Source organism: Pezoporus occidentalis, unplaced genomic scaffold, assembly GCF_034315485.1.
Source record: "Pezoporus occidentalis ecotype Australia unplaced genomic scaffold, CSIRO_AGI_Poc_V1 ctg294, whole genome shotgun sequence".
In the NCBI taxonomy this organism is placed as follows: domain Eukaryota; kingdom Metazoa; phylum Chordata; class Aves; order Psittaciformes; family Psittacidae; genus Pezoporus; species Pezoporus occidentalis.
Window position 1 is genome coordinate 527983 of NW_026914874.1, and position 11823 is coordinate 539805.

Genomic DNA, 11823 nt, shown 5'->3' on the forward strand with positions numbered 1-11823 from the left:
GGGTGATGTATCCCAGCATGTTCATTATGTGAAAGACTGCAGGTCCTTAGAAACGGGTTCTGAGAAGGGATGGCTCTTCTGATGAAGCTTCTTGCCGCTGCTGATGAGTAGCCAGTAAGAAAAATACCTTTCTGCTCCGTTGCCACTGGGCTAATTGGCTTAACATGGTGAGAGTAATTACTGGCTTGTTCTCTTTTAAAAATCATGTTAGGGATGGGTTTGGGAGGAGGTTATGGCTTAGAAACTGTTCTAATCAGAACAGTAATTGAGGAATGAAATATGGGTTGTGATTATGTTATTGAAATGGATTGTCTGGTAATTATATTAATACAAGAGAATTATTGTAGATCCCATGTAAACTGCACTTGAGAGCATTCCCGTCTCGGAGGAGTATTCCCTCCTGCCTCAAAGTTAATCACTGGGTTATTAAAATGAGAAATGGCTCTGCCAGTCCCCCAGGTGAGAGACAAATGTCATTTTTCTTTGGCCTGAAGTTAATTTCTACCCTTTGATTTCCTGTTGGCTGATCCATCACCAGCCACTGAAGCAGAAGCTCCAGCAAAAAGACAAGAAACCCATCGTTCCCTCTGCTTGTGCCACCACCTGTGTGATCCCAGGGTGGGCAGGTCCATCCAGATCCAATGGGATGCAGTTCATGCCCTGAAGCTGCAGGTTAGGGGATACTGTGCAGTGGGTTTTACTGATGTAATTACAGAATTATCTAATGAAGTGCTCATAACACAGCATGGAAACCTCAGTCTCAGACCTTCAGCCTATGGCTTGCTGCTTGTGCAGGTGCCAGGGGCAGATTCTCTCCTGTGCCAGCACCTCAGCACCCTCACAGGGAAGAGCTTCTGCCTAAGAGCTCATCTCAGTCTCTCCTCGGGCAGGTTCAAGCCATTCCCCTTGGCCTGTCCCTACAGGCCCTTGTCCCAAGCCCCTCTCCAGGTTTCCTGCAGCCCCTTCAGGCACTGGAGCTGCTCTCAGGTCTCCCCTTCAGGAGTCTTCTCTTCTCCAGGCTGCCCCAGCCCAGCTCTCTCAGCCTGGCTCCAGAGCAGAGCTGCTCCAGCCCTCGCAGCATCTCCATGGCCTCCTCTGGCCTCGCTGCAGCAGCTCCACATCCCTCCTGTGCTGCTGCCCCAGCGCTGGATCAGGGCTGCAGGGGGGTCAGCACAGCTTTAACCCATCTGAATGGTGATGACAAACAGGCACAATGTTCTGGTGGCTTCTGCCCTGCACCCAGCCTTTGGCAAGCAAAGGTGGATTTGGACATCCTCATACAGTCCCTGCCAGCATGAGTGCATTGAACGTGTATCTCAGTCTGGTAGTTGCACTTCTGCATTCATTTAGGAAACTGCTGCAAGTGGTTATCCTGCCTAATCCCCTCTACAAGGCTTATGGCAGGCTTTTGTAATTAATTATTAGCAAAGAGAAACACATAGGGCTTGAAGAAGCTGACTGGTCCTTCTGAAGGGAGCACATGGACTAATACCTTATTGCTTTAGCTGCCAGTTAGAATGAGATAAATCAATGTTAATTTCATTGTATTACAACAATATTGATTTCCTATTAAACAACAGACAAAGCAGGTTATGGCTTTAGGAAAGCTATTAAGAGTTAAAGAAGGTTTTTTTTATAGTAAATAAAAGGGAAATTAGTGCTTAATACTGCTGAGTCTGGAGAGTGAGAGGAGGAGGGTATTGTATCGGAGGTTAGAGTGAGCAAAGGGGCAAAGTCAAGCCCAGCAATGCCATGTACAAATGTCCTAGTAGAAAGCAGGGCAGTGAAGGATGCTGCCTGGATGGGGTTTGGGCACAGGGACGCTCCGGTCCCTCCTGCCTCTGAGTGGGATCAGTGCTCACACCCCATCCCCTGCACCCTTCCCGGAGAGGGGCTGCTTCCTTTGACATGTTTATGGACTTCCTATCGGCCATCAGGTGAGAGTCCTGGGCTGTCACAGCAGCAAATCACTAAGGAATTCCATTACAGAGCAAACCTCCCTCTGGCCTGGGAGCCAGATTATGACTCCGGAGCGTGCCTCCTCCAGAGGGTTAAACAGGCAGCTGCCGGGGGCTGGGATTAAGATAAATGATTATTAACTGAATCGATACTGATAAAGCAACTGTAGTGAAGCACTTGGCTTATTGACTCCTGGAGTCACTCGTAAGGGCTCTTTACACCATGAACACCATGCAGTCTCCCAGCCATGCGGGCGTTTGGCACAACCCAGCAAATGCTTTTACACCACAGAAATTGTTCTGCATCGGAGGGCAAGAAAGTGAGGAATTAGAAGCAGTAATACCTGCTGTTATTTGCCGATGAGAAACTAGAAATCAACTCAAATTACCAGGAAGTGGCATGGTAAGGAATAAAAAAAAAATTATCTGTCCATCAAATGTTTATGGAATCACAGAATTCCAGACTGGTTTGGGTTGGAAGGGACCTTAAAGCTCAGCCGGTTCCAAGCCCTGCCACGGGCAGGGGCCCCTTCCATAGAGCAGCTTGCTCCAAGCCCCTGTGTCCAACCTGGCCTTGAACACTGCCAGGGATGGGGCAGCCACAGCTTCTCTGGGCACCCTATGCCAGCGCCTCAGCACCCTCACAGGGAAGAGCTTCTGCCCACCAAGCTCAGCCCACAGATGGAGCAGCAGGAATGAGGTGCTGCAGCAGAACCACGAGCAGAGCCTGATCCAGAACAACTGAGCTCAAAGGGAAAATCCTGTTTCATTTTCTTTGTAAGTCAGTTCAGAGTTTGGCCAAGATCATGAACTGGACATGCCCCAGCTCTGCAACCCCACTGCTGGTTCAAACCTGTAGGAATAATAAGGGGAGAGAGGGGAATTCCTGCTGGATGAGCAGGGTAGAGCGTGCTGTATAGCATTAGCTCAATCCACTCTCTCTAAGGAAGGAGATGAAGATTAACCATAGCATGGATCAGAGCTGAAATTTCTGCGTGTAACTGAGCTACAGCTCTGCACTGTGCCAGAACAGACCATTGGGCAGCCTGAAAGCCTCGGCTTGCAATAATCCAATTTAGGGAAACCAAAAGTATGAATCACAGAACACCAGCTACAGCAAAAGCATCCGGGTAGGAATGAATGGGAGCAGTGTGATAAACCCAGCCTGGCAGGAGCTGAAAGAAGACACTGAAAACCGAGATGTCATCTTTCTCAATTAAAGAAAAAGCAGTTACAAAAGCCAGGCTTCTGGGCAAATGCAGTCAGTGTGCTTGGGAGGGGATCTGATCAGAGCCTTCCCTGCACACTGCCGCTATATAAGGAACTCAGAGTGTCATCAGAGAATCAGCCTGGTTTGGGACCTCAAAGCTCTGCCAGTTCCAACCCCCTGCCATGGGCAGGGACACCTTCCACTACACCAGGATGCTCCAAGCCCCATTCAACCTGGCTCTGGCAACCATTCTTTGGAGTACCCAGAGGACTGCGCTGCTCTTTCCCTTGGTTCCACTGGGTTCTGCACGCTGGCAGGAGCTGTGTGGTTGGGTTTTACCCTCTGCTGCTGCAGAACAAGACAGGAGTCACTGACAGTGACAGCCAAGAGCCAGAGCAGCCTGGGAGGGATGGCAGCATGCAGTGCTGGGGTTATGGAATTGCAAAGCTGAGTGAAAAGTCCCCCCGGACTCATTGTACTTCCAGTGGGAGCTGCTGCTCCCTGGCCCCTGCCACCATCCATGGCTTTAGGTGCACTGGGCATAGTAACATGTGGTACCCTGAACCACCTTAGGATTCTTGACTTATTCTGAGCCATTTGTCACTTATCCAAGGTCTAAGGTCCAATGCTGATCTCCAAAGAGGACAGAGCACAGAGCTGGCTGCCCACCACCACAGTGCCCCTGCTCCACAGGCCAAAAGAGTGGTGATGCTTTCCCTGCCTTGCTCTCCCCTCCATTGAAATGTATGGGTTTTGTTCAGGCACTGAACGCTCTCAGGCTCTGTTTCAAGCCAGCAGTGCTGCTCCTCTAACAAATACTTCCCCTCTTTGCTTCTGAAGTGCTCTGGGAGCCAGCCAGAGGCTCAGGCTCTGCCCGCAGCTCTTTGGAGTGGAAAGCAGAGCGTGGGAGCGAGGCACAGGTAGGCTGAAGGTCTCTGCTCAGCCCCGAGACACCGCAGCGAGAGCAGGCAACATGAAAGGCACTTTCATTGCAGATGAATCATCCCGGCTGTCGTTTGTTGGCCCGGTTGCTCGCTTTGTCAGGTCCACAGAGGCATCAGCTCTTCTCAAGCAGCTAGGGTAGACGCAACGTTCATTTAAAGGCGCTTCCCTCCGCTCTCTGCCCTGCAGAAATGTTGAGTGCTGAGAACTGCAGCCGTGGCCACTCAGCCCTCGGCCACCACCCCCTGCTTCAGGTCTTGGTGATGCTCCTCAAAGACCCAGGGTGATGATGGAGATTTACAGGTTAGAGCTGGAGTGACAAGTCTCAGCATCTCTGGGGGTATTAATGCAGGCCAGCAAGGGGAAGCGGATGCTGCAGACCCAGCAGCCCTGGGAGGATGGGGTATGGGGCCGCAGACCCATGGCTGGGGTTGCTCTCTGCAGCATTTGCAGAGCAACCCGGGCTGGTTTCCAACAACATGGTACTGTTCACTGGCTGACATGGCTTTATAGGGCTAATCCTCTTCGCCTGCAGTGCCCTTGCTGGGAACAGCGGGTTTGGTGTGTCTGGGCTTTTGGGGATGCCACGGTCAGAAACCAGAGGCCGAGGCAGCAACGACGCCAGGGGAAAGTTGCCATCCTCTGCTGCCCCACTGCTCTTGGTTGGTTATTTGTGTGTGGATTGCATAGTGCAGATGCGTTATTCAGAGCTTTGCAAGGGATTTAATAAAAACATTCAAGCAGGATGAGGAGAAGACAAAAGCTGGAAAGAGAAAGACCATAAAAGAGCATGGAATGAAATGGGAAGATGAAAGATCTAATTACCAGTGACATTATTTGCATTCTCATCAGCTTCATTCAATTTTATTTTCTTATTGCTTTAATCTTTGAGCTTAATTCAGTGGAACACAGTGCAAGAAGGAGGCCGTGAGAGCTGTGCAGGGTGGTTCAGGGCAGAAAGCAGTGGTGGGTGCAGGCAGCCCCAGTATTGTTTTCTTGGGGGCTGGATATATCTGTTCTCAGCCCTGGAGGTTTTCATTCCAAAAGAGGTGATAACAATTCAGCATTCCTCCCCGTGCTTATGTGAAATGGGATCTGAAACAGCTCCAGCTTTGATTGGATACCCAGTGTGACCTGACATTTAATCGAGGATGGGAAAGCGCAGGTATCTTAAAGAACAGGGGGGGAATAATTTTGACATTGTGCTCTTGATGAGAAAATAGCATTTTTCACATGACATTGTGTGTTGCATAAGGAGACTGAGGGCCACGCAGGTGATGCTCTGAGGCAAACACATTTGGACTTTCCAGAGAGAGCTTGTGATGCTTTCGGGGTTGACATGAATTTGAAATGAAATTATTAAGCAATAATTGGCCCAAAGCTGAAGGACTCTGTTGCACATCAAATGCTAAATATTGTTTGAAACCGTTCTTGCAGTAGGCATGCCACCATAATGAAGTAGTAATTAGCCTGAAACAAATTAAGTGAGCTAAATAGCAGAAGCAACAAAACATGGGTAATGTTGCTCGTGGGAAATAACACACTCGACAGCCAACCAGTCCTTGGGCCTCCACTCTTCTCCTGCATAAGGAACAAGCAACCCAGAGATGAGGTGGGATCCCTGTTGCACCCAACCTGGCCTTGAACACTGCCAGGGATGGGGCAGCCACAGCTTCTCTGGGCACCCTGTGCCAGCACCTCAGCACCCTCAGAGGGTCCAGCCCATGCTGTTGGGTGTTAATGCACAACCAAAGGTGTCTTTCTGCCCACTCTGCAGCAGTTTGGCTCCTTCAGTTCACTATTAAAACTGCAGTGAGTACCATGCAGCTCTCCAGGGCTTGTTTCACCCCTCCTTTGGGGCCTTTCCTTGGGATACTTCCCCACTCATCATGGAATTGCTCACGCTCTGAGTTCCCACTGTCACACTCACTGCTGCTCACTGGGGTCCCCTACCCCTGCCTCATGCTGCCGGCAACCAGAGCGTAACCTTTCCTTTCAGCTCCTGTGGAAGCAGGAACATTCACATTTCACATTACAGATATCTCAGCCAAATAGCCTGTTTGTGTTGAGTCTTCATTATCATCTCACACCGGTTTGCAATTGATTAAAAGTAGACGTGGGTTTCTTTGGGGGTATATACAACGTGAGGTACATGCAGCCAACAGATCTCCATGCATTGATTTTTTTTGGGCCAGCTCGGGGAAAGGCAATTCAACAGACAATTAAATTAGCAGCTACATTTGTCATTTTGGGCCCAAATGAGATGCCAAGAAGAAATGGCCCTGCTACAGGCTCAGAGTTCATCACTTTACGAGGAGCGTTGCACCTGAAAGCCTGAGCTGAACTGTGTTTCATCAGGCTATGAGTTTGCCTGTGAACTTTATTCTCTCTGCAGATGATCCTAGAAATGTACCTTGGAACAGAGTTATCGACTATAATCAGAATAGAAACTTGGTCCAATGTCTTTCATGTCAAAATGAGGCAAGGCTTCTAATATGAATTTCAACATTTTCCCCTTGGTTTGCGTTATGACTGGTTCTCTATGCCAGTGTAGGGGACCCAAAGCAGAAATGGGGTCACATTGACAGTTCTGTGTATGACAAAAAGCTGAGGGATTTCTACACACCTGTGATGAGATGTGCTGCATCAGGAAGAGCCAAATGTCATGACTTCAAGGTTGCTTTGCACAGGTATGTCTGCATTTGCTATGCCCAGTCATAGCATCATAGAATCCCAGATTAGTTTGAGTTGGAAGGGACCTTAAAGCTCCTCCAGTTCCAAGCCCTGCCACGGGCAGGGACACCTTCCACTAGAGCAGCTTGCTCCAAGCCCCTGTGTCCAACCTGGCCTTGAACACTGCCAGGGATGGGGCAGCCACAGCTTCTCTGGGCACCCTGTACATAAGGAGGTCTTACACCCATTCTTAAGCATTTGCTGTTTCGATCGCCATCCAAATGCCTAGCATCAAAGCTCACCATCACCCACCCCTTGGGCCAGGCCTCCAGGAGCAGAGGAGGCAAACCAACCCTCCTGGGCTGCCCTGTATCTTGCACCAGCCCCTAAGACTTGGCCACCAACCAGGCTGTGTGTGATGTGCCCATGCCAGCCCGCCCTGCCTCACTCCCACTGCAGCCGAAATGTCAGCGCCGGCTGGTTCTCATCTGGCATTTGGGATGCCTTCACCTGCAGTAATTGATGGCGCATGTCATGGCAGTGTGAAAGGTTTCCTGTCAGCAAAGCACTGTGTTTATGGCACTAGGGCACAGGAAGGCTTTAAATCTGACGGTGCCTGGAGGTTCTGCTGCCCAGAGTCACCTCTGCACCAAGCAAACGTGAGCTGTGTGAGCTAAACAGGACAACGATGGGGAAGTGCCCAAACATCCCCCAGGCCTGGGGCTCACAGCCAGCAGGAAAAACACGCTCCGTGGCTAAGGATTGCTACGTAGGCTCTTGCGTCTGAAACGTTTTATACATCACTTTATTCCCCAGCATTTATTGACTGTGTTGAGCACAGCCATGCTCAACAAGAACACTCAGAAAGCACAGATGAAAATGATGTTTCTGGTTGCTACTAGATCACCAGAAAGCAAAAGCAAAATGTTCTTAACCCTCATTGAAGCGGCGACCAACCAACCAAAAAAACCCAAGCCCTTAAAATCCTTTGAATGCAGGAGCAGCTGGAAAAGCTCCTTCTCTGTGCCATCCCTTGTGCTTCTGCTTCCAAACCCAAAAGTGAACGTAAGGCTCCAAAGCGCAGCCTGCCTAGGCAGAAGGGATGCAAGATTCATGTCCCTACCCTATCTGAACCTTCTTCTCCCAGCTCCCTAATTGCGCAGGAAGGCGGATAACCCAGCCCTTCCTGGCTAATTGTACAGTAATACCTGCCATCTGTGGCTGTATTCCAGATTTGTGGGGGCACAGCTGCATGCAAAGGGCTTAGTGAAACAACTGCAAGCTTTTATAGGTACTTATAACTTCTGCAACAATGAATCTGTTCTAATTAGTGCTAGAAATAAATGTTTATGATGTAGGAAATGACAAAACGTATTTAGTGCCAAGCTAATAATTCACCATAGAGGGATCTCAAGGCCAAGTTGTACACTGTGCATTGAAACGATTCGGTCTCTGTTTCACTACCTATACACGGTGATGTTTGCAGGTAGTGTGCTAATTAAAACAAAATATCATAGAATCATAGAATCCCGGGCTGATTTGGGTTGGAAGGGACCTTAAGGCTCATCCAGTTCCAACCCCCTGCCATGGGCAGGGACACCTTCCACTAGAGCAGCTTGCTCCAAGCCTCATCCAAACCTGGCCCTGTGCATTGAGTGCAAGGCCCCTCATTAAGAGCAGACATTGACCATCAGCATCTCAGAGCTCTTGTCTTAATGTCTGTTGATTTGGAACCTGGGCAGGAGCAGGTGAGGACACGCTGTGGCCACAGCTCATGACCCACCCCATGAAGCTCCAATCTGGAGAAGCAGCTCAGAGTGACCCTGACCCTATCACTTGCCCAGGGAATGTGGGACTCATCACTGTCCCTCTGATCACCCCTGCAGAAATGCAAATGGGGGGAGAATTTGGTCCATTCTGACAGGGACCAGCACCAAAGTGCTGGGGCCCATTGGGAAGTGCTGCACACCCCGGCAAACCCCTCAACAGGGGGCTAAGCTGCCCATGGCAAGGGGGTTGGAACTGGATGATCTTAAGGTCCTTTCCAGCCCTACCTATGCTATGATTCTATGACTCACCTTCCTTACAATATTCAGAGGCTTCCTTTCCCTTTGTCTTCTTTCCTTCATAGCTGCTGCCTGAGTTTGCTTTTGTTTTGACCACAGTAAGGGACAACAAGGCTTGACAGGCTGGGATTGATGGTGCCATTGGGAGCCTGGCAGCCAAACAGCCAAGCAGAGCAGCTGGCAGTGGCAGTTTTTCAGCATCTGTCATCATGATGGAGTGCCCAGGAAAGGACCCTGCTCCCGCAGCACTGTCAGGATAGCAAACACTGGACATGGGCTCTGCTGCTGGTGGATGCTAGCCCCTAGGCTCAGCCCTGAGAAGCGATTGTTTCTGGGCTCCCATGGGAGCTGGGCAGATCCCAAACAAGAGATTCATCTTCACACCTTGTCAGCAGCTAAAGGGAAGGATGATCAAGGTCCAGAGGGTCTGAATACACCACACTTAGTGTGAAGAGCACAGCCTCGGGTAGGGGATGGGGTAAGGACCACTGCTATTACTTCACTCCAGGCTCTCTTCTGGTAGTTTCAGTCTGAAAGGTACCTGGTCTGGGTTGGGCTGTGCTGTGAGGATGGGCAGGAGGAACGTGTCTGGGGCAGAAAAGTAACAAAAGGCTCATCCTCCTCACTCAAAAAGCTTTTGTTCAGAATACAACCACATTCCAGCCACTTTGGCACGAGGCATCTGAGCTGGGCATTGCACCACAGGTACCCTTATCAGCGGTGGTACCCATCCTGGTGGTACCCATGGTGGTGGTACCCATACTGGTGGTACCCATGCTGGAGACACCCCAGCTGCCAGTGTGCCTACTTGGGTGGCAGCAAAGAGCCACATCCAGACCTGGGCTCCTCACCATCAGCACTCCCCATCTCCTGGCATCTAGAAAGAACTTACTGAGGGGCAATCAATCATGGGCATTGTGTGTCTGGGAACAAAGTTCCACCCCGCTGTGCCTTCTCCATCACAAGTAATAAACCTGTAATTTCATAAGAAAGTTAATCAAATAGACAGGTTTGGGGTTTACACCTCCAGAACTCATGTTCCCAGTCACAAACTTGGATAAATCATCTTTATTTCAATAAATCTAGAGCAATCACTTTCCACTACTAGAAAAATTCCAAATATTTCCCCTTGAGAAGGAGCCTATAATGTGCTGCATTCAATATCACCACGAAATGGAAAGCTAACATGCTTTAGGGGAGCTGAACTATTCCTATTAAGTAACATTTTCCACGTCTTGATTTCTCTTTCAGTATTTCCTCTGTCAATTAGCCAAAGCAATTTCCTCTGACTAATAAAGCAGTTGGTTAAGCCTATTTTCCAATCAAAACTCACTTAATTCCAGCAAATAAAGTTGAAAATAGAATAGTATTTAATATAGCCAGCCCTGCCACCCCCAGAAAACAGACAATGAAGGGGTTCTTTCAGCCCAGGTCCTCCCTGCTGAGGTTTTGCATCCGAGCAATAATCCCAGCCCACCAGAAGTAGGCAGACACTGTCTTAAGTGAATTCTACACCTGTTTAATGTCAACCATGAATAAATCCGCATTGCTTGACCTTGGAAGTGCTCAAGGCCAAGCTGGATGGGGCTTGGAGCAAGCTGCTCTAGTGGAAGGTGGCCTTTCCCATGGCAGAGGGTTGGAACTGGATGAGCTTTAAGGTCCCTTCAACCCAAACCATTGTGTGATTCTATGACTGTTGAATCAGGGGGTTACCTGGATGTTTTGGTTCTGCAGCATCCCCAGACCGCACACCGAGGTGTATGGCTCATGGCAAACGCTTCCCATCCTGCAGGACAGTCTGTGGAGTTTTAGAAAAGGATGTAAATGATGTTTCTAACCTGGAAACCCAAAGAAATACAAGGGAAGAATTATGGAGCTCACCTCCTTTCTGTGTCTAGGATTATCACCAGCCATTCGCACCGGCACCTCTGCTCCACCTCCTGCCAGGAGGGTGGATGTGGACTTGAAATGCTTCAGCCCTTCCCATTTGCACCTTAGGCTGGGTACCACTCTGTTCCAGGAGGCTTTGCAGCATCTTCTGGAGCACTCCGATCACACTGGAAGGTCAATTTAACCATCCGACATGTGCTCTTCTCATGAGTTATTGAAGGACGCTGCTATTGATTGCTGATGGTACCTTAGTAGAATTTCTTGCTTGATAGAAAACGGCAGAAAGGGGTTTTTTAAAAGGTAATTACTTAGTTTTCTTTCCCAGGGATGAATTCTAATTATTCTTTCAGTTTCACAGTGTATGGCAGGCACTCTGCTGGAAGAGCAGAAGGACACTGAAATAAAGGCTTTAATTTATCACACGTTATATATTAAGTTACCTTTCATGAATATTAAGTGGAGGAGCAGCTCCAGTTTTGAAAACAGGAGTTGGAATGATTAATTTTCCTATTGTTCACTATTTGACGATTTCATTTTCCCTCTCCATTGGAACAAAAGTCCAGCAGCGTTCCCAGCTCTCCCAGCAGAAATCCTTGCTCCGCGTCTCCGGGCACAGGTCCATGGGATGCATTCGGTGTCAGTATTCCACACGGCGCTTCGCCGCCTGCTGCCTTCCCTGGTGGCTCAAGAGAAGGCTTCAAAGGAAAACTTCAGACCAGGAATCTGACTTGCCATCGGAATCTTTTAACCTTGAAGACGTAACCCCACTGCTGTGTGCCTGAATGCCAACGAGGGCCGGGAGGAAACGGCACTGCAGAGGGAGTCAAAACAGGGGGAGAAGCAGGGCTTGGAGGAGCTCTCCATCAAGCCTCACAATCAGCCCTGGGGACACATAAATTTAATGAGGGTGGCAAATATAAGAGCTAAAACCCAGGAGAAGATAACAGGGACACATTGGTCCCAGCCTGGAATTCCAGTGCTGGGATAATGGTCTCAGAGACCGAAGGTAGAACAACGGGATGCAGCCAGAGCAAACCCTGGGACCACAGAGGAACCCACTGGAGACTCTGGCCCTTCTTTTTGA